This window comes from Dasypus novemcinctus, chromosome 6 (assembly GCF_030445035.2).
Source record: "Dasypus novemcinctus isolate mDasNov1 chromosome 6, mDasNov1.1.hap2, whole genome shotgun sequence".
NCBI classification, from domain to species: domain Eukaryota; kingdom Metazoa; phylum Chordata; class Mammalia; order Cingulata; family Dasypodidae; genus Dasypus; species Dasypus novemcinctus.
This window is the reverse complement of record NC_080678.1, coordinates 132100322-132124024: the sequence shown is the minus strand read 5'-3', so window position 1 is coordinate 132124024 and position 23703 is coordinate 132100322.

The window sequence follows — 23703 nt, the reverse complement described above, 5'->3', positions numbered from 1 at the left end:
ATGGAAAACTAAGCAAAGGTATTAGAAATTAAGAGTTATACACTTTGTGGATCAAAGAAAGGGAGATGAAATATAGGAGAGATAGCAGATGGTGGAGGATATCAAGTTGTAGGGGAAAGGGGATAGTGTAGATAGGCTAAATCTATTCACAGAGAAATGAGGCAGTGGAGGGTGAGGAAACCCAGCAAATGTGAGGTATTTCCTGTAGGACCTATTGTATTGTTAATGTAAAATAGTATAAGAAGAATATTGGGGACAAGAAAGAGAGGATTGAAAAAAAAAAAAAACAACAAGAACAACAACAATAACAAAAAATAAAAAAATAAAGTAAACAAAACAAACAAACAAAAAAAAAACCCAAAGAACAGAAACCCTGCCGCCAGGCTCGGCTGGGCTCAGCCGGGCCCCGGTCCCCCGCCCGCCGCCCGCCGCGGCTCGGCTGGGCTCGGCTGGGCTCGGCTGGGCTCGGGTCCCCCGCCTGCCGCCCGCCACGGCTCGGCTGGGCTCGGCTTCCCCTCCCGCCGCGGCTCGGCTGGGCTCAGCTGGGCTCGGCTTTCCCGCCCGCCGCCCGGTGCGGCGCAGCGTGGCTCGGCTCTCCTGCCCGCCGCCCGCCGCAGCGCGGCTAGGCTCGGCTGGGCTCGGCTCCTTCGCCCGCCGCCCGCCGCGGCACAGCGCGGCTCGGCTCTCCCGCCCGCCACCCACCGCAGTGCTAGCTGCCTCGGCTTCGCCTACCCAAGGAGGGAGTCCTCCACTCGTAGCTGGGATCTCCGTGTATATTTCACAGATGGATCCTCTCTGTTACCTTCCCTCCAAATCGATGTCCAGATACCTCCGGACCAGGAAAAATCCTGAAACAGCCGGTCCCAAAGAGTCTCCGACGCCTCCCAGCCGATTCCCCCCAGGAGCTAGTAACCGGGAAGTTCACTCAGCTGCCATCTTGCCTCCCCCTCCTGAAAAGTCCCAAATTATATCTTATAGACCAATCCTTTCCATTACCTTCCCACCAAATCGATGTCCAGACACTTCCTGCCCTGAAAAAATCCTGAAAAAGCCTGGTCCCGGAGAACCTCCAGCGGTGCCCAGCTGCCTCTTCCCAGGAGAGACGGCAAGGCAAGCTCACTCAGCCACCATCTTGCTGGAAGTCTGTATTTAACTTTTAAAAGGCTGAGTCTGAGCCCCTAAACTGATGTTATCACTTACTAATGGGTTATGGACTGCAATTTTATAAACACCTTTTAGACTTTACCAGTAGAGTCTTGCTCTGCTCCTAGGACATCTTCCAAAGTTGCCGTGTTCTGGAGCCTTCCAGGCTCCTCCTCATCCTTTTACGCTGCTGCATTTTTCTTTGTAGCACTGATCACCACCTGGCGTTATACTTCCCTTACTGTCTTGTGATTGTCCTTCTCTCCCATCAGCATGGACCCTCAGGGAGGGTCCTGTAAGGGTGCTGTCTGTCTTGTTCTGCCATTTGCCTGGCACCAACTGTGCCCGAAGCTTGGCCAGTTTGCTCAGGAGCTGTTGTTCTAGGGAGTGGATGAAGTACTGGGCTCCTGGAGGGGATGACACGGTGGGTGAAAGTCACCCATCAGGAACATCACGGCCGTGCTTGTGGGAACCGGAGCTGGAGTCCCAGGTCCCTCCCACCCAGGCTGACGCCCTGGTGCCCCTGTCACCCCAGCCCGCAGGGACAGTGACTTGGCTTGCCCTTGTGCTGCAACATTCAGGGCCTTGGGAGGACAAGGGCATGCACATTTTGAGGGTGCTCTAAGTCAGGGGCCCGCAGCTCCTCAGCTCACATCCCAGCTGCAGCCTCCCGCCCTGTCCTTGTGTGTGGCTGAGGTGGACAGGGCAGGGTGTGTCCCAGGGCAGTGCTAGCAAAGCCTTAGCAGGCTGCCTGGGGCAGAGCAGAGTGCCTCGGTTTCCGGGGCAGAGGGGAGTGGGTTAAATCCTGCTCTTATGGTTAGAAGCTGTGTGACCATGGGCGCCGCCTTTCTCTGGGTCTCAGCCTTTTCATCTGTAAAATGGAAATAAAGGGTGAAGGGTGGTGATACAAGTACAGTTACCAGCACCTGGAATGGCTCAGGGTATAAGCCCCCCCCCACACCCCAAAGCACTGGCTCAGGGTGTAAGCCCCCCTAACATACCCCAAAGCACTGGCTCAGGGTATAAGCCCCCCCCACACACCCCAAAGCACTGGCTCAGGGTGTGAGCCCCCACACACACTCCAAAGCGTGGCTTGGGCTGCTGGCTGCCCACACCCCGGCGCCTGCACCCAGCAGCAGTGCTGGGGAACAGGGCTGCTCTATTAGAAAATGGCCCAGCAGCTAAGCCCCTGCCTGTGGATTCCCACACGTGGTGACAGACCCGGGGCCCTGGCTCCAGTGCTGAGTCTGGGGACACCGCGGGCCGAGGCTGTGGAGACGGCTGGGGAGGCAGAGCTGGCCCTGGACACAGGCCGTGTTCCTTCCCGAGGGCCGATGCCCCCAGGGCCGCCGGTTCCCTGCTGACCACCCCCTGCCTCTGCGCTCAGCCCCGTCCATCCTCGCTTCTACCTCCTGCGCCGCGCCCAGATCCTGCCAGGCCTCTACCTCTCCCCTGCCTGGAAGCCAGGGCCTCCCCGAGACACGCCCTGCTGGCCCCGTGGTCTCGCTGCAGACCCCCTCGTGGGGTCGTCATCCTCGCAGTCCTGACTGGTAGACGCCTGCTGCGCACTTGGCCTCTTCTCATCTCTACACCAGCCCCGCGCAGTTGCTGCTATTTCCACGGCAGCCGAGAAATTTGACGTTCTGTGAGGTCAAGGGAGCTGGGAAGTCTGGGGTCACGTCCCGGTCTCCTGACCAGCTCCAGGCCTGGCCAGGGGTGGCAGCTCTGCTGGGTGCTACAGAGGGCCTCCAGGGTGCTCCCGAGGCGGCCCCTCCCCTGAGCTGCTCAGGGCACAGGAGGCTGGTGGCTGGCAGCTCAGGAGCAGCAGGGGCCGCAGGGGCCAGGGCTAAGGTGGCCGCAGGGGCCATGGGGGCCAGGGCTGAGGGGGCCGCGGGGGCCAGGTCTGAGGGGGCCGCGGGGGCCAGGGCTGAGGGGGCCATGGGGGCCAGGGATGAGGGGGCAACGGGGGCCGTGGGGGCCAGGGCTAAGGGGGCCGTGGGAGCCAGGGCTGAGGGGGCTGCAGGGGCCAGGGCTGAGGGGGCTGCAGGGGCCAGGGCTGAGGGGGCCATGGGGGCCATGGGGGCCAGGGAGGAGGGGGCCGTGGGGGCCAGGGCTGAGGGAGACATGGGGGCCGTGGGGGCCAGGGCTGAGGGGGCCACGGGGGCTGTGGGGGCCAGGGCTGAGGGGGCCATGGGGGCCGTGGGGGCCAGGGCTGAGGGGGCTGCAGGGGCCAGGGCTGAGGGGGCCGTGGGAGCCAGGGCTGAGGGGCTGCAGGGGCCAGGGCTGAGGGGGCCGTGGGGGCCAGGGCTGAGGGGGCCATGGGGGCCAGGGCTGAGGGGGCCACGGGGGCCACGGGGGCCAGGGATGAGGGGGCCGTGGGGGCCAGGGGTGAGGGGACAGTGGGGGCCACAGGGGCCAGGGCTGAGGGGGCCGCGGGGACCAGGGCTGAGGGGACTTCTGAGGCTGGGCGCGCCTCCCCTCAGTTCCGGGTCTAGTACACCCTCCCGGGGGGCTTCCAGCTGGTTTCATAAGCGGTTCTGATGCCTGGAAAGGAAAGCAATTTGAAAGCTAATGTAGTGAGAGATGGGGAGCCTCCAAAGAATTCTAAGCAGTGAGTGTCATGATTACATTTGCATTTTAAAGAGGGAAACAGAGACAATTTAGTATAAAAATAAATCTCTTTAATCACATCCTCCCGGCAGAGCAACTTGGCTCTCTCTGCATACTCACCCGGCCGCCGGCCACGTGCGGGCACGTGTGGCCAGTAGTCAGCACCGCCACCTTCGCTTTGCATCCTGCTTTCTCACGCAGCGTGCTCTGTGTCCCCGAGGCCTTCCTAGTGACCGCCGGGAGAGGCTGTGCGACATCCTACGCGGGTGGGTGGGCTTTGCCCGCTCTCCGTTCCCTTACTGTTGGGTGTTGGCCCCGCTAAGCACCCTGGAAGTGACACTGGTTGTTATGCCATTGGAGTTGCCCGACATCTCTCTTGGGTATGTGACATAGAAATAAATATTCTATGCCCGGAGCTTTTCCAGTTCCACGTGGAATTCTTCTCAAGGACATATGGCTGGCAGTGAGATGCCAGGTCAAGGGGCCTGAAGGCAGGGCAATTTCTTTCCCTCTGAGCTGAGCTCAGACCCCACAAGGCCGTCCAGCTGGGGATTCTCAGGCCGCAGGCGCCGGGGGCCACGCCAGGAGCCTGCGGATGTAGGGTACACGGGCTGTGTCCCCGATCTCCTCTCCTGGCTCACCCCTTCCTGAGAAGGCTCGCAGCAGCCTCTCCTGTGGGAGGTCGCCCTCAGCCCCTGGGAACTGTCCTGGCAAGGCCAGGCTGGGAGGCGGCCTGAGGCCACGGTTGGCTGATTTAGGACACAAGGGCAGGTGAACTCCGGAGCGGCCAGCTCAGAGCTCCCCTCAGCTGCAGGTGCCTTGGGGGGCGGCTTTTCCCTCAGCGCCTTGATCCTCGGAGCGTGGGCAGGAAAGTTGGGGATCCCCGGGAAGCTGCCCCTCCGGCCACTGCTAGGGCGCTCAGCCTCGGGTTCCCTAGAGGGCAGGCTTGGGGGTGAAGGCCGTGGGGGCAGGGGCCCAGCACTCTGTCTTCCAGGGGCAGCTGTGGGACACCTTCTCGTGGACAGATGGGACTGTGGCGAAGGCCCCAAAGAGGAGCCAAGGACAGGGGTGTGTGTGCAAAGAGAAAAGAAAGCTTCGGGCCTGGGTTACTCCTGTGCCACTTGGGAGGCAGTGTGGCCGGCAGCAGGGAACGTGGGAGGGCTCGGGTGGGCAGGCTTCGTTTCCGTCACTTGCCGCAGTCACCTCCATCAGCTTGTGGAGCGACTTCCCATATCTGCACTTGTCCATCCCGGCATTGGCCGTAAAGCAGTGCCTTTCTCGTGGGTAGGTGAGGATCCCGGAGGCTCACATGTTCTGAGGACCCCCCATAGACCCGAGGGCTGGAGGGGGTCTCCTTCCTGTCGTGTGCTAGAAGAGGCCCCCCGGGTGGGTCTCCCCCACAAGGGACCTCCCTCCTGTGGCCCTGGTGGGGCCCCCACCTTCTGCTCTGGTCCTGCCCTCTCTCTGCATCTCATGTGCAGCAGGCAGAGAGGAAGGCGTCCTTCCGAGTGGAAGGTTACCTCCCGCCAGCCTGATCCGGGGGACGATGGCGCTCCAGGGGTGAGTGGATGTCTCAGAAATGCGCCGTTGGTGGCGGACTTGACCCAGTGGTTAGGTCATCCACCTACCACATGGGAGGTCCGCGGTTCAAACCCCAGGCCTCCTTGACCCGTGTGGAGCTGGCCCACGCGCAGTGCTGATGTGCGCAAGGAGTGCCTGCCATGAAGGGGTGTCCGCCACATAAGGAAGCCCCACGCACAAGGAGTGCACCCCGTAAGGAGAGCCGCCCAGTGCGAAAGAAAGTACAGCCTGCCCAGGAATGGCACCACACACACAGAGAGCTGACACAGCAAGATGACGCAACAAAAGAAACACAGATTCTTGTGCCACTGACAACAACAGAAGCGGACAAAGAAGACACAGCAAATAGACACAGAGAACAGATAACCAGGGTGGGGAGGGGGAAGGGGAGAGAAATAAATAATAATAAATAAATCTTAAAAAAAAAAAAAGAAATGCGCCGTGTCACTGCAGCGCTCGGCAGGGCAGAGGCTGAGCTGGAGTTCCTGCGGGTAAGGCCATGGGCGCCCTTCGGTCTGTTGAGGGGGTGCAGTGCGGCTGCCCCGACCCAGCGCCTTCTCTGGGGGGTTCGGACCCACAAAGAGGGACGAGCGAGGTTGCTCCGTCCCCCTGGGATTCAGGGGGAAGCTTCTGGAAGCAGGTGGCAGGGGAGATGACCCCAGGAGATGGGTGGGGTTTGGGGGATGGGAGTGGATGCCAGAGGGCCTTTCTTCGCCTGAGAGAAGTGGCCCCAGCCATTTTCCTGTGGTGGGGAGGCCACATTTCTCAGAGATGATGCACAGGGCAGCTACAGCACAGAACTGGGCTGGGAACTCCAAGTCTGTGGCTTCAGCACAGCACACCCATGGGGTCTGGGACCCCACGGTGGCTCTGGGCCCCTCTCTGCCCACTGTCCTGGGAAGGGCAGTGGCCCTCCTGCCCCACGCATGTGGCTTTGCTTACTGCACATCTCACTGCCACTGGGCCGGGGTGGTGGGAGCAGGGACTAAAAAGAGTCCCAAGTGCCCCGGAGAGGACAGAAGTGTACCAGAAGCATGCAATGGTACATAATAAATGCCCTAATGATAGCAACAATCACACTGGTTAGTACTGCGTGCAGGGCTGGGGGAGTGGGGGAGAGGGGCAGTGGAGGCAGAGCTGGGCAGCGACCGGGAGGGAACTCTGTATTCCCCACAGCTGGGAACTGGCTCGGATTGGCTTCAAAGGGAGCTGCAGGGTGTACGCATTTCTCGGTGTATGGCGGTAGAAACACTGCGCGACGTAGCAGACCCGTGGGCAGCTCCTAGCAGGGGCCAGCCGGCCATCACGTCATTTAAGAACACCGACAGACACAGCTGCCTGCTCCCGCCTCGGTGTGCTCTCCCAAGAGGGCTCAGCGTTCCCTTGACAAGCGGCCTTCCAGAACCATCTGAGCCCATCAGCCCTCTGGGAGGCCACTGCAGGGCGGCTGCTGCCCCCAGACCCTGGCTTTGTGTCACCGGCTCACTGTGTGCATCCCCCCCTCCCCATCCAAATGATGGAAAATGCATAGAAGGGAAGCCACCATCTCATCAGCAAAGATGCAGGAAACCTGTCTTATTTGTTTCAGTCTCTCGTGGGAGATACTGAGTGGATCTGACTTAATTTGCAGGCGGTCTTTATTCCCCTGTGTAGGCTGCTTGGAGTGAGGCCTGCTCTTTCTGCCCAAGGTGCACAGAGAGACAAATGAGGGGAGCTCTGCCATCCGCACCCCAGAGCCCACTGCCATCCTTCTCGCTTGGGGGCATGTGGGCTCAACAGAGTCCTCTTCTTCTCCTTGGTTAGAAAAGGAAATACAGCAAGATAATCCCTCCACCTGAAGACAGCACAACTGCCTTCCAGTATATTAGTCCTGCTTGCCGTGTCCTGTGCAATCCCATGTGAATATGCAAGTGTATTTAAATTGGGCTTATTTTATGTTCACATTTTTGCATATTCTTATATTCGCACATCATGAATATTTTTGAAAACTTATTTCAAATCAGCACACAGTGTCCTCTAATTTTTCCCTTCAAGGCTCTATTATTTGACATACAAAATTATTTCCAGTCTGGGATAGACTTAGACAATACCGAGATTAACAGTTTTCTATCTAAATCTTTAAAAAAAAATTTTTTTTTAAAAGAAGCTTTAGATTACATAAATGTTACATCAAAAATATAAGGAGGGAAGGAGACTTGGCCCAATGGGTAGGGCATCCGTCTACCACATGGGAGGTCCGCGGTTCAAACCCCGGGCCTCTTTGACCCATGTGCAGCTGACCCATGCACTGTGCTGACGTGCGCAAGGAGTGCAGTGCCACTCAGGGGTGCCCCCTGCGTAGGGGAGCCCCACGCACAAGGAGTGCACCCCATAAGGAGAGCTACCCAGTGCGAAAGAAAGTGCAGCCTGCCCAGGAATGGCCCTGCACACAAGCTGACACAGCAAGATGATGCAACAAAAAGAAACAGATTCCCATGCCGCTGACAACAACAGAAGTGGACAAAGAAGAGCATGCAATGAATAGACACAGAGAACAGACAATGGGGGGCTGGGGGGGGGAAGAGGAGAGAAATTAAAAAAAAAATACGGAATTTCCATATACTACAACCCCTCCCCCTCCCATCCTTTCCTTCATTAGTGTGGTACCTTTGTTACAATTGATGACCACATATTGAAGCACTGCTACTAACCATGGTCTATCGCTTATAATATGGTTTATGCTTTACATTTTGCACAATTTTATAGGTTTTGATGAAATGTATAATGGCCTGTAACTGCCATTGCAATATAATGCAGGACAATTCCAATGTCCCCCAAATGCCCACATTACCCCTGTTCTTCCCTCTCCCTCCCCTCAGAACCTCAGGTGGCCACTGACTTCACATGAATGTTCTAAGGTCTTCCACTACTAGAGTAATAGTAAGTCTATTTTAGTCCATAGCTGCATTCCCCCTGTTTGTTTGTTCCTCAGTCTTGAGGATTTGGGGTGGTGATGCCCACTCTGCTTCCATGAGGCTTGTCTGCCCTGCCTCTAGTGTCTGCATCTCTAGAGCCCTCAGAATCTGTGCCGTTTGAGGCACTGTTCACTGTGGCTGTCAAAGAGATCCTGCTGAGACGTGCAAAAGTGTAACCTCTGGAGTGACCTCCGGACTCATTTTGAAACCTCTCAGCCATAAAAACTCATTTGTAGTTAATAGTTCCTCCTTTTGGTCAAGGTCTTTTTCCAAAAGCTTTGCTAGTTGGTGTTTGGTACCTAAATCTTTAGCCAGTGCTTGCCTGCTTCATTCCTTAGGCACCGAATCCCACGAGTGGACTTTCTGGGTCCAAGGCTACGGGCCTTTCTAAATTGTGTGGGGGCCTTGCAAAGGCACCTTGCACTGGCATCATTTCTGGATGGTCTCCTCTCCTCCCCCGGCTGCCAGTACTGTGAGGACGCTGGCTCCTCCCAGGACCCCGTTACTCCATGAACAGTCACTGGGTTATTCAAGTGTATCTCCTCACGGCTCTGTTTTCTCATTAAAGAGAAAAAGAAGCCGTTCTCGGATGGCATTTTCTTGAAACAGACGCCTGTTGTGGCCCTGGGTTCACTGACGATTGACTCTGCTAGTTCATTATTTCACACCAGAAGTAGATTTGGCAGAAGTCCAGTTTGGGTGACATAATCCCAACTCCAAGATTGTCAACGACATTAGCATATCAAAACCCCAGAATACTCTGTTGAAGGTTAACTCAGTGTTTTCCAGGCTTTTTCAACCGCAGAACCCTTTGTCTACAGAATCAGGGGTTGTGGAATGTTACAAACATTTTTTCCATTGGTGAGTTTTGTTTTTACACTACTGGCATCACACTGGTTGGAGCCTGCTTCCCCCAGCCCTGTGCTATACTTAGCATCACAACTGTGCCTTCCCCGGGTGACCCTCCATGCTCTGTAAGCTCCTCTGTAAGGGTCACCTGGTAAGCCTTTTTAAGGCAGGAGAGGCTTGAGGAAATCACTCTCCCCTCAAGAGCCAGTCTCCCCCCGACTCCCAAAAGCCTCAGCTGTGGTCAACAACCCTGTGTTGAACAGCCTATGAACGGTGGTGCTGAGATTTTTCAGTCTAGTTTCTTAGGGGAGATTCTCCAGGTGGAATTATAGGGTCAAAGGGTAGGACTTCTTGTGACTCTTGATGACAATCTGGAAATAGTCCATTTTGTTCCCTATGGTTTCCAGTACAAGGTTCTATATAGGCTGGGAGCCAGGAGAGCCTGGTTCCAGTGCCAACTTGGCTGCCAGCTGTAGGGAGAAGTGGGCATGGTAGTGAGATGCCCTGAAGTACGGGGAGATGCAGCGTCTCTGAGAAGTACACCAGCAATAGCAGCACATGATGGACAAGAAGTGACGTCTCAGAAAATTCCTTAATCGAGAGGGTGTGCAGGCACAGACAATGCTATTTTGCTTTCTCAGATTGAGCATGTCCTTGGTGACATTACTTATGTTTGCCTATCTCTCCAAATGTTCTGGATATCCTGCGTTTCAGTAGTTAAAAGAGAAGACTCAGGCACAAAGGGACACACATTTCCAGTCCACCACTTAAAAGCTGTGTGACCTTTTGTGGGTACTTAACCCTTCTGTCCCTCATTTTCTCATCTGAAAAGAGATAGCTCCCCTATCTCTTAGGATTGTCATGAAGATTAAATACCACATACAAAATGCTTAGCAAGCTTAAGGATTTTGGGACTCTGAATACTGAAAAATGTCATACTTCTTTATAATTAAAAAATAAATTAATACTAAACCATTAAAAAGTGTAATGACTTCAACAAATGGTATAGAGAAAACTGAATATCTACATGCAAGAGAATGAAGCAGAGCCCTTACCTTACACCAAATAGGAAAGTTAACTCAGAGGGGATCAAAGACCTAATTTTAAGAGCTAAAACTATAAAACTCTCAGAAGAAAACATAGTAGCAAATCTTCAAGACCTTGGATTAGGCAGTGGTTTCTTAAATACATTACTGAAAACATGAGCAACAAAAGGAAAAAAGCGAAATTGGATTCTGTTAAAATTTAAAACTTTCGTACATCAAAAGACAAGATCAAGAGAATGAAAAGCCTACCCACAGAATGGGACAAAATATTTATGAATCATGTGACTAATAAAGATTTAATATCCAGAATATATAAAGAACTCTTATAACTCAACAACAACAAAAAAAACAGCCCAATAAAAAATGGGCAAAGGAATAGGCATTTCTCCAAAGAAGATATACACATGATTAATAAGCACATAAAAAGATGCTCACCGTCATTAGTTATGAGGGAAATGCAGATCAAAACCACAATGAGATACTGCTGCACCTCTACAAGAATGACTAATCAGAGAGATGGGCAGTAGTAAGGGTTGATGAGGATATGGAGGAACTGGATCTCTTGTGCATTGCTGGTGGTCATACGAAATGCTGTGGAAAACAATTTAGCAGTTTGGTGGTTCTTTTAAAGATTACACCTAGAATTACTATATGAACTGACAATTCCTCTCTTAAATATAGACCCTAAAGAATTGAAAGCAAGGACTCAAATAGACATGTGAGCACCAATATTCATAGCAGCATTATTCACAATAGCCAAAAAGTAGAAGCAACCCAAGTGTCCTTCAGCAGATGAATGGGTAAAAAAATTTGTACACACAATGGAATATTATTCAGCCATAAAAATGAATGCAATTCTGATATATGCTGCAACATGGATGAAACTTGAAGACATTATGTTGGGTGAAATGTCAGACAGAAAAGGACAATATTGTATGACTCCACTTATATGAAATAACCCTTGCAGGGGGCCGTCCTCAGTCACCTGTTGGCCGAGAAATTACAGACCGAGCTGCAAGGCAACAAAAGAGTTTATTGGGGGTCTTAGAATTGCAATTCAGGGAGCACAGATTCAGGGAGCACCCCAAGCTGTGTCCCACCTTGGGGTTTTCAAGAAAGGAGTTTTCAAGAAAAAGAAGATTATGTAAGCTGTTTGTAAAGATTTAGGATCGGTGGATGTTTGGGGGCTTTCTGAATGTCCTTTAAGGTCCACAGTTACTGATTTCTTCACCGTGCGGTTGGTTCCCGGTGTCCAGTTGTTCTCAGAAACATCACTGCTCATAGTTTTGCAGACCTTGGCGGTTTATGATATCTGATCAGACTCCATTTTAAGTCTCTTAGCCATAAGAACCCCATTTTGCCTTCCAGGTGGATATGAAGATGGGGGAGCCCCCACTAGAGCCTCGGCTACCATTCAAACAAAAGCCATTTGCATCAGGTTTATACTCTTATCTCTTTTAAGAATTCGGTTGGTCTGATGCAGTCCCCAGCACCGAACGACCCTGGAGACCCTGACAAAATAGAGTCTTCTAACTTGGTAAATTGAGGACAGATCTTGGGGCAAAGGGGACTGGTCACTTTCTCTGCAGAGTGCTTATGGCTCATCTTGCTCTAACAGCCATGCTCATGATCTGGGACATCACTTTCTAGGCCTGTGCCTCAGTTTCTCCATCTGTAATGTGTTTGTGTGTGTGGGGGGGAAGCAGAAAATACTGCTGTGGACTTAAGTTGACACAAGTGGGAAAAAGGACTCCATTACCTTGCCATGGCTGAGAAGAGTCTGAATTCTAAAACCTTGCTCAGAATACTGTTTTTCTATTGTACCATTTCCATAATAACCATTTGCCTGGTGCCCTTAGTAGACACTCTTGAAAAAAGAGACTCCTTGGGTTAAAAATGTAGGAAATAGGAAAATGCACTTGGAGATTCACCCTGCACATTCCCTGTCAGATGCATGGAGAGATTCTGTAGCAAGAAAATTTGTTTAGCTCAGAGTTTCCTAAACCTATCTGGCAAACCTACTCTTGTTTTGTTTTTCTTGCTGTTTTCTCCCAGAACACCTAAGCACGTGTTTTCTTGGAGTAGTTTGAAACCCATCATTTTAAACCTGTGTGCCTGCCTCTGCCAAATCTTGGCCTTGTCTTGCTGCAGTTCGCTCAGCAGCACCAGACTACGGCATGCTGGTCCATCAAGTTTTCCCAGAGAAGATGCGGCCGGGACGGGAGATGGCCTTGGGGATCTGTGCCAAGCGGATCATCGTCTACCAAGTGAGAAATGCCAGCAGAATCGCAACCTTGCAGTTTCAGTGGTGAGATTGGGATGGCTTCCACCCACGTGAGGGCGGCTCGGGTGATAAGGACGCAAGCTTCTCGCTTGCCTTTGAGCCCTTGCCCCTTCAAGGCAGAATGGGAACGTGAGCTTTCCCTGACCAGACGCACGGCGTGCAGATAGCCTGTCCCTGAACCGACATTCTGATGCCCGGTGGGAGGTTCAGAAGTCCAGCAGGGGGGTTGGAGAGGTTCCCAGGAGGCTGTTTCTTCTCTAATTCTCCCACCCTCCCACCCACACCCACCTAAGGGGATACTCTTTCCCTCTGGGTAAAGTTTTCTCAATCTGGGGAATACATCAGTGTTCAGAGCATGGGAGAATGAGGGAGATGGGAGAGGAGAGGGTGCTTTTATGAGGTTCTCCAGAGAAGCAGAATTGAGCAGATATATATAAAGGGATGTATTATAGGCATTGGCTCAGCTCTGTAGGGTGGCCGCACACAGGAAACTCTGACCAAGGTGAAGTTGAACTCCCCAGGGGAAGCTGGCTGACTGAAGTAGAGGCTGACGTTCCTCTTTCTGATTTCTGAAATCCTCATCCCTAGCTTTTAAGACCTCCAACTGGCTGGATGAAGAGAGTCCCCACATTGCTGAAGGCAATCTCCTTTGTTGATGGTAGATGCAGTCCCTTGTAGATGCAATCAACTCATTATAGATGCAAATTCATCTGATAAATGCCCTCACAGTACCCATCAGGCCAGTGCGTGCTTGACACAACAACTAGACACCATCCCCTAGCCAAGCTGACCCATGGAAATAACGGTCACACTTGTCTACATGGAGTGGAGTCTCGTGGTTTTGAAACATTTTCCTTTTAAATTTTCCTTTCCCATACCCAGGAAGGGAATAGTAAGTAGTTTCAGAATAAATGTTTTTTTGCCTTTAGGAAAAAAATGTTTATATCTAAAATACATAATAATTTAATATAATTTCATTAAGTCAGAACATTCAAGTGGCCTTTATATTATCAGGGAACTTATTTTTTCTTATACTTTAACCATCTTGAAATATAAACGATATTTATATTTTGTTATTTTTTTTTTTGGAGTTTTATTTATTGGAATTATTTTAATTCAATTAAAAGAATATTTGAAGAATTTTAATTACTGAATTGATTCAATACTATTTCATTGTTCTGTTTTATTGACAGCATATTTAATTGTTCAAAATTTCCAATCTCATTTATTTTAATATATTCTTAGAAATGCAATAACCTAAGAAAGTAATTTTGAAAAACTGGTATTTTGCAAAGTCATAAAGTTCTACAGTTCCCTTATGTAAGTATTTTATATTTAAATTGTTTTCCCCACTATCAGGGACAGTTTCTTAATTATAGCTGGGCAGTCATCAGATTCACAAAACAAAGATGGCTTAAAACTACCTTGTCACCAGGTAGGATTTCTGTGCCCTGAAGGCCATTTTCTTCCTTGGCATGATCTTCTTCTTTTTCTTATTTTCGAGGTACCAGGGGCTGGGGATTGAATCTGAGACCTCGTATGGGGGAAGCTGGTGCTCAACCACCGAGCCACATCAGCTCCCCTGAGTTGGTATTTTCATCTGTTTGCTTGTTTGTTTTTAGGAGGCACCAGGAACAGAACCCAGGACCTCCTGTGTGGGAAGCAGGTGCTCAACAGCTTGAGCCATATCTGCTCCCCTTATTTTTATGGGAACATCATCATATGAATTAATGACTCTGCCCCTTGCCGCAAACACACATCTTACATGGAATGTGACATGAATTCCAGAAGCTTCTATAAACAGAGAACGGGGAATGCTGAGAAATCTGATAATGAGCTCAGGAAGCCGGTATTCAGTTTAATAGTTTATAACAAAAGCCAGAATGTTTCCAATAATTACAGAGGCTGGTCTGAGCAGCCTGCAGCCAAATTCCAAAGGGAATAGAGGAAGCTGCCAGGTTCAAAGAATTCAACCCGGAGCCACACTAGCAGCAGGTCAGATGACAAGGTTATTCAATCAAAACCATTTTCAACATAGAATTTTAGCCCCTGGTGGTCATTGTTCTTAGTCATTAGGAGGAATTAAAACCTCTGAAGTGAAAAGCAGAAGGTGGGGGCAGGTACAGGCTTTGTGGTCCCTTTTTAAGAAAAAATATACAAAGTTACAAACATAAAACATGGTGCGCAAGTGAATATTTACTTAGAATGAGAAAATAAAATCACAACAACATACAACTGTAAGGGTAAGGCCACATTGGGAAAATAGGAATAGGACTACATTAGGAAATAGGAATTGCAAGTGCCTTCAGATAAATAAATCACTTAGGACTGCTCATAAAAAAGAGTGTAAACAACTTAGGGCTGCACCTAAAAAGAGTGTAAATAACTTAGAGCGGCCTCCAAGGAGAGTGTCAATAAATAACTTAAGGCAGCCTCCAAGGAGAGTGTCAATAAATAACATGGGGCTGCTCACAAGAAGGGGCTTTTCTTAAAGGAAAAAAAATAGATACGCTACCTTCAGCTAACCGCAGTGTTCCACTTCTGTGCCTGCTTGCTCGCTCACTTACTAGTAAACCCCCTCCCCCTCCTAAAAGGCTATGAAAACACCTCTTCCCTGAAACTCGGGGCTGCTCTCTCCTTTGCGGAGGACGAGGCAGTCGCCGTACAGCTAATAAAGCTCTCAATTGGAACTTTTATTCAAAGTCTGAGTCTGGTCAATATCGCTGGTCTATAACACAACTTCTTAAAAGCAAATATCATAAAAGCCAGAAAATAATATCTTAATTACTCCCCAAAACCCGGGAATAATTTTTTTCTTTCCAATTTTTGATGACATTCTCTTTGATTACCTGTCATAGGATAACATTTTTTAAACAATATTTTCACTAGGGATAATAAAAATAACATAGTGATTCTTCTAGCTTGGCTTGTTGGAATCCCTTTTTATTATTGATAGTTAGGATGGATAAAACATGCACATTCGTACAGAGATGGATTTGCAGCAGGGCTCTGTGCTACAAACAGGAAACTCTAATAAACTCAATTTCAGTGAATCCCATCCAAAGAAGAAAAGTCTTGTGTGGGGTGTTGAAAATATATGGGATATATTCCTGACAGGACAGAAGTTCCATTTTGATGGGGTTCTGTTTTTGAGAACAGAATTAAGAGTATTCATTTGCAGTGACTGAAAAAGTTCTGCAGTCCAGCTTCCGGTTCTGCACATGTTGAGGCTTGTTCTCCTCCATCCCTCACACCCTTTCTGTGCTGGTCACTGTAGGACAAGGCCAATTTCATGTGGCCTCTGGCCTCCACCTTCGTGTCATGACATCAGGGGAGTGGGTCCAAAAAGTGCCAGGTGTATTTCTGAGATGGTTAGCAAGAAATTAACTGTTGCTGAAGTGGCCACATGCCATACAAAGTGCTGGAATCCAAAGTAAAAGTATCCCCACCTCAACTTACATGCCATTTTCCTCACAGAGAAGCTCTTCTGTGTCAAAGTTTGGCTGCAGATATGAATTTCCCATCAAAAGATGTTATCCACATGGTGAAAAATAGAAATAAAATTGAAGCACCGCAGCCAAGTCTGTTTTCGGCTTCACGTCAAAAAATATCAGAATATCATTCTGTGCAGTTTCTTACCTTTGAGCATTTACTGTCCGAAAGGAGAGTTTTGTCAAGAGTTTCTGAACATAAAGAAACATGATTTGTGTGTGTCTGAATAATTCAGATTTCTTAAAGAAGAGTTATTAGCTTCAAAAAACAGTTTACTTATCAGACATTTTTGACATCTGAATGACCTTAATATAAACTTTTCAAGGCACTATGAATGAATATTAATGCTTATTGACAAAATTTATGGATTTCCAGAAAATCTTCAGCTTTGGAAAAATGTGGCTACAATGATTGACTAGTGGGGTTTAGGCACTTATAATTTGAATACTAAGAGTTACTCTGGTCAATTGAGTAGCATTTATGAATGCTTGAGAAAATATGTCATTATTTAAAAATAAAAATAAAATAAGATTTAATAAATAAAGGAAAGGAAGTTGGAAGAATGATCAACTTATCTAAAATGTGGTTAGTGGAAAATAAAAGTTTTTCAGAGGAAAGGGAACTAATAGTCATCTACATCCATTTGTTTACCATCTAACTTATGTAAGCAGAGTTTCAGTGTTTTTTTTGTTTTTTTTTTTAAATGGTGGCTGTGAAGATCAGCTTTAAAAAGGTGGACCAAGAGTGGCAGGGGATCATTTTAAGCCCCAAATCTGTCTTTATAAAGACAGCTTCATTGGAGGAAGCTTGAGATTCTTACTGAACTACCTGAAGAGATTTTATTTGGAAGTTACATACGAATTTGTACCTAATAGCTCTACTTGTCTTAGTCGGCCTTAGCTGCTATGACAAATAGCACACCATGGGTTGGCTGACACAGGTACTGATCATCTCATGGTTTTGAGGCAGGAAGGCCACCAGGTGAGGCCATGCCTTCTCCTGCAGTCTGTGGCTCTCTGGTGCTGGCGGTCCTCCGTCACATGGCAACATCCCTGGTTTCTTCCTGTGGCTTCCTCAGACTTCTGGCTTTCACATGGCTGCATCCAAATTTCCTTCTTTCTAAGACTGCCAGTCATGTGGATTAAGACCTACCCTGGTTCAATTTGTCTTTACCCTAACCAGGAACAACATCTTCAAAAGGTGCTATTGACAAATGGGCTCGTGCCACATGGACATGGTTCAAGATGTGAATGTCTTTGGTGGAGGATGTGAGTCAATCGCCACCATGAATACCTGGCATTTCATTTTTCTTATTAGAATGGTATATCACAAACAATAATGGATTTTTCCCTCTGAGCCTCCATATCGATAACCCTCAGTCCTCTGCAGCTCATCCTACTGAGCTATACAAAGAGTCTCACTTGGTGTGTGGGCTTTGAAGGAAATGTGAGAAGCGTTTCCCAGCGATGTAACCTCAGTCCCAGCTGCCCTGTGTCCTGTGGGCCTTGGTCTGTTCCTGGTCTGTAGACAAGGCTAGTCATAGAAGCGTCCTCTTTCTTTGAGGCCAGAGCACTGCATTCCCATGAAGCCTGTAGAGTAGAGCCAGGCACATAATAGCAAGACGTGGTAGAATATGTCAACCACTGTTAGCTGAGGTCTTGCCTTCAACGTCTTGGGATTTGTGTAATGAAAACAACAGGTATATTTAACCGCTTTTTGGAACTATACCTTCTAGGCTGTGCTCACACCTTACAAGGGGGAATAGAGGGCCAAACGTGTACCTGGCTCATTTTATACCTTTTCTCCTAATACTCCACTCAGTACATTGCTCGATAAACAAATATTTGATTGATGAATGATGGGCAAAGTGCCAAGAAGGGTTTCCTTTAATTTAAGAAAAAATGCTGGGCATAGGCAGATGCCAGCTGCTGCCAACCTCTTGGTCCCCTACATTGCTGTTGAGCTGAGGGGTCTAGTACTTTGTCTCACACTGTACAGTCATGATCCTGGGGCTCAGGGATGGCCAATGCATGGAAATCTTTGTGTCACCCAGCGAAAAAAGTTGTCCATCATGAGTAGTGTCACTGGGAAGAAGCACATGATGTCACCGCTACGGCTGGAACCTGTAAACACTTCCTGGACCTCCGCTCTACCCAGCAGGGGTTTACCATGCAGATGGGCTCCCGACAGCCTCCCCGCCTGTAGCCCGTGAGTAAATGCTGCAGGCTCCTCTGGGCTTCGGCAAGTGTGCTTTTCATACAACAATTTTTATAGATACACTTGACCTGGAAACCTCTTAAAAAGATTTAAATCTCCCTAACAATGAAAGAAACATGATTAAAATGAAATGTGATTTTCTTGTTTTGTTCCCCCTCAGGTGGCTAAGGGCTAAAATAAACAACGACACTCACTGGGAGAGCCAGTTGATACAGTCTTTCCAGAGCACTTAGGAATAGATATCAAAAGCCTTAAAAATGTCCAGGTCTTTGTGGCCCTGTCATTTTACCTGGGTTGTTACTTATCTGCAGGTCACAAAAGTTCATGCTTATGGAGGTTCCATAGAGCATTATTTGTAACAGTGGACATTTGGGAGCAAACCGAGTGTCCCAAACTATAAGACTAGTTAAATAAATCTTAGCACATATACATAATTTAGACATTGAAATCAGTTTTCAGAGAAGGATGACGTGTGAAAGTGTACATGACATAATGTTAAGTGAGGAAAGGTGACTCATGGGACGGTATCTGATGAAACTTTCTGCAGTGGTGAAATGTTCTTTAGCTGTGATGTCCCATATCTCAGACTGTTGTACACTTGAAGATGGCTAGTGCAATTGAGATAATGAACTTTAAATTTTATTTCATTTTAATTAAATGATGGTAAAATTTAAATGGGCACAGGTGGCCACTGTATTAGACCTTACAGGTACCATTGACTTGTGATATCAATTTGGTTAATATTAATGGGTTAGAAATTAAGAAACAAAGAAGACAGAAATGAACTGCCTACAAATGGTTTTTTGTGTTGCCTTTGTGAGCTGGGCTTGCAGGCATAATCACTTCCCCTCCTTTGTATGGGTCAGTATTTATCAAACTTTCTGCAAGGAGTGTGCATCACTGGTATAACTAGGAAGGCGATGAGTCCTTTAAACATGATCGTGCCACCCCTGCAAGTAGTCCATATTTATTAAGCACTTCGGAAGTGCTTTGAAACAGTTTACTACTGTGATTGCTCCTTTTCCCAGGTGTTGTGCTAAGTACTTTGCATGAATTATCTCATTTAATTATCAAGCAGCCTGGTGAGGTAGGTACCGGCCCTTAAAGGATGAGCAGACTGAAGCTCGGAGAAGTCCAGTAATGTGCCCACTGGCTGAGGTTTGAACCTGTGCCTCTCTGATTGCACTGCCTGTTCCCTTCACCCCTGCAATATAACCCTTCTTCACTTGCCAGGGTGGACATTCAGGCCAGGGAGCCAGGCTTTGCGTGCCGGCGTTCTCACATTTAGCTCATCATCTCTAAGCTTGGCTTCTTCTGTTACAAAAGAGAATGATATAACACATCGGGTGACACCCTTGATAGTCGCTGTGGGCTCCCCTGGCCTGCAGAATGTGCATCACTGGGAGCTTGCTTCGAATGCAGATTCTCAGGCCTGTGCCAGACCTACTGAACCAACACCTGCACTTTTAAAAGAAACCCAGGTAATTTGGATGCGCGTGAGCATGCGAGAATCCAATAGACTCATGCAGGGGTGCTGAGGAGCCGCGTCACTCGGGGAGACTCATTTCCCCTCTCTGAGCCTCAGTTTCCTCATTTGAGCAGCTCTGCCCTTCCCATAATGTAGGGTTCCATCCAGGGGGACGGTGCGTGTCATGCTGCAAGGTTGGTGTCTGCGGGCCGTGCTCAGTGAGAGCAGGAGCAGCGGCTCCGTTCCGGCTCACGGAGATCTTGCTCGGGTGTGCCAGCTCCCATGGGAGCTCTACCACTGGGTCCCATGGTCTGAGCATTTGGCTGCAGAACCTAACTCAGAAAACAAAATGAAAAAAGGATCTTAGGTGGCAGACTATTTGCACAGAACCAGATAAATCCATGAGCATTTCATTGAAACCACAGGGTGGCAGTGCCAAGATGTTTCTAGGGAGTTGGGGATGATGAATGTAAATTAATTATACCTGACTTACCTGCCCCTGCCGAGGTGCCGTGGGTAAAAGACCATGAATATTGCTTTTACAGCCTGATTTCAGGGAGTGTAAAATATTTATAAAGATTTCACAGGCTCACTTGGGCAATTAGTCCTTCTAAGCCTATTTTGCTCATAATATACTGTTTTCCCAAGCAGCAGATTTTACCACCATGAGACTTCAGGAATCTAACATTTGCATCACAAAGGACTATTTTAGACCATTTTTCCTGGGTTTTAAAAGATTTCTTCATATTAGAAACTCTCTGTAGGCACCACTTTCAATGATCGCATCCAGCCGAGCACTGGTCACCTCCGTCTCGTGGCCCCATGCTGTCCTCAGGCTCAGTGTGGCCACACAACCTGCTCCAACCACCTCCCTCCACCAGGATGGCCTTGTTCGAATGGGACCCCCCACCACCCTGTAGGAAATGGGGAGGGTCTGGACCTGCGCCCTCTCCTCCCAGCCCACCTCCCCAGGTCTTCCCTAGTGGGCATGGCCCCTGCAGTCCATCCTTGCCCCAGTCTTCAGAGTGGCCTTGGAAAAGACCAGTCCGGTAGTGTCGTTCCCCTGCTGAATGTCTGTCGGTGGCTCTCGGTTGTCTGCAGAGACCAGCCCACGCCTCTGGAAGACTCCTCGCCGTCCGGCCCCAGCCCTGACTTACGTCTTCCCCTGACCCCTCTCTCTGCTCTCTGTCTGCACCACAGCCGGCCTGCAGGCTGCTGACCCCACGTGGACATCTCAGGTTCTGCGCCTTGGTGCTCAGAGGTGCCTCTGCCTGCAGCATGGGTCCTGCCTTCTTCCAGGCTCAGACCTCCAAGAGCAGCCCGACACCTCAAGACCAAGTTCAAGGGCAGCCTCCCGCTGGAAGCCCTCCCTGATTGACTGTCCTACACTCCCTTGCCAGCCGGAGCCAACCACTCCCTTGTTTGGGTAGACCTGCGGTAGCCTGCCGTTTGCATGGGTCGATACATCTAACTTCAGTCCACAGCAGACCGGGAGTCCCTTGAAGACAGGGCCACCTCCTGCTGCCTTTACAGCCCAGCAGGGAGCAGGCGTGTGTCAAATGGGAATGAATGAATGAATGAATGAATGAATGAATGAATGAATGAATGATTTGTGTGGGAATTCAACATGTGCTTAACCATTCCTTGTTTTTAGATATTTCATTTACTTTTGGTTTTGCAATATTGTCAGTGTACTGAGATACACTTCCTTGGAAAAGAGGTTTTTCTATGCCTTATATTGTTTCTTTAAGCTCGAGCTCAGAAGTGCCATTATCAGGTACAAGAGCATGGAAATTTTCAAGAGCCCTAATTTCCTGAGTGCCATTCCCATGCCTAGTATCCTCGAGCCTGCTTCCTTGCATCCTTGCTGGAAAAGATATTACCATGTTTATCTTTGTTCATTTGATGGGTGAAAACGGTTTGCTACTGTGGCTTTATTTTGCATCTCTGATGGTTGAGTAGTTGAACATTTTCTAAATGGTTTCTTAGCCATTCTTCTGTGAGTTGTCTCAACAAGCATATTACTTTATAGCTCTGTTTGGATTCCTGGGGAGAGAGAAAAACCACCGAGCTTTGACAAGGGTGTAATTTCTGGAATAAATTAGGCAGGTTCTGTCCCTGGGCAGAGCAGGTCCTGTCGGTCTTTCTCGGTCCTTTTGGGGGGGCGTCCCTTAAGCCCCTCCCGTGAGTCGAGTGGCTGCAGCACGCTGTGGGCTCAGGGGGCTGCCCGGGGTCTCTGCCTCCCATCCCCTCAGCCCCTGTGACTCCCACACCTTGAAAAGCTGGGACTCACCTGGACTTTGGTCCTCACAGTCCAGGCTGAGCTAGACACTCGGGGGCTGCTTCCGGGGTGCCATGTCTCAGCCACAAGTCCCCCGTGGTCTGTGAACAGATAATGCCCACTCCCTTCAGCTGGGTGGCAGCTTTGGGGTGTCCTTGATGACCCATCTTCCACTCCTGAAGGGATTCTCAAGCTCTCCTTTACTTGTTTCTCCGCTCTCGTACCTGCCAGCTGAGCCTGCTCTGACTGCCCACCCAACCGATGCCCACCGGAGGCCTGACAGCACCAGCAGCCCCTGGCCCACCCCTCGCCCCTCAGCTCTTACAGAGCCCTGCTTGGGGCAGAGGAGGTGACGTTGAAGGCAGGACCCCAGCACACTCATGTCCTCCCCCGCCCCAGTCTCCATCCTGACCCCCGGGCTTCTGCCTCAGTCTCCTGATTGCTCTCCTGGTTGGGGACAGAGCCTCCCTCTCCCTCCTCCATGACCTCAGGGAATGCCCCTCCCCTAGGGACAGCCCCTTCTTCTTGTACCCCCAACCTCTAGGCAAAGCCTCACCCCATCCAGCCAAATCTCCGAGCTGAGCCCCGGCACCATCATCTCTGCCCAGAGCACCCCACAGTGGCCCTGCGGCTATCACTGTCCCCCACGTCTGAGCTTCAGGTCCCATCCTTCTGTCCCTCTGGGCCCAGGCCACCTGCACTTGCCTCCAACTGACCCATTGTGCTACTGGCATGGTCTTCGTGTCCTCAGCTCCTCTGTGGAGTCAGCAGGCCTGGGCGTGACTCCTGGATCACCACTCACTAGCTGTTTGGGGGATTTATTAGCTGACAGTTCTGAGGCTGTGAAAACACCTACAAAAAGGCCCCATCGGGCGATGCTCTCTTCCTAAAGACCAGCTGCTCCTGGGCTCCTCTGCCACGTGGCCAGGCACATGGTGGCGTCTGCTGAGCTCTCCCTTCCCTTCCAGCTTCGTTGCTCCAGCTCCTCACGCTCGTGGCTTTCTCTCTCTGTTCCTGTGGCTAATTCCTCGTGTTTCTCTCTCTTCATCCTGTTCATAAAGGACTCCAGGAAGAGGATTAAGACCCACCCTGGGTCATGCTGTACTGAGGCAACCTAATCAAAAGAAGTTCCCCCCACCATAGGCGCACGCCCCAGGAATGGATGAGCTTTAAGAACATAATTTTCTGGGGACCAAAAAAAGCCTCAAACTAGCACACCAGCCTTGGATCCTTGAGTGAGCTATTCACGTGCTGTTAGCCTCATGTTTGCACATCTGTAAAATGGGCAGATTATTCCCTAGCTATGGAGGGGTCACATGAGGATTAAATGAATCAAAGCAGATAACCGCCCAGACTTGCGCTTCTGTGCCTTGCTGCTTACCCACCCTACCTGAGTCACAATCCCCTAAGACCTTGTGCATGCAGAAAGCTCACAAGAAGTGCTTTTTATTTATTTATCTATTTATTTTTAAATACTTTTTAAAAATTTATTTCTGTCCCCTTCCACGCCCGCCCCCCCCCCCCACCACCAGTTGTCTGCTCTCTGTGGCCATTTGCTTTGTGTTCTTCTGTGTCCGTTTGTGTCAGCGGCACCCGGAATCTGTGTCTCATTTTGTTGCATCATCTTGCCCCATCAGCTCTCCATGTGTGAAGCACCACAACTGGGCAGGCTGTGCTTTTTTTGTGCTGGGTGGTTCTCCTTACGGGGTGCACTCCTTGTGCATGGGGCTCCCCTACATATGCATGGCAGGGCACTCCTTGTGCGCATCAGCATTGTG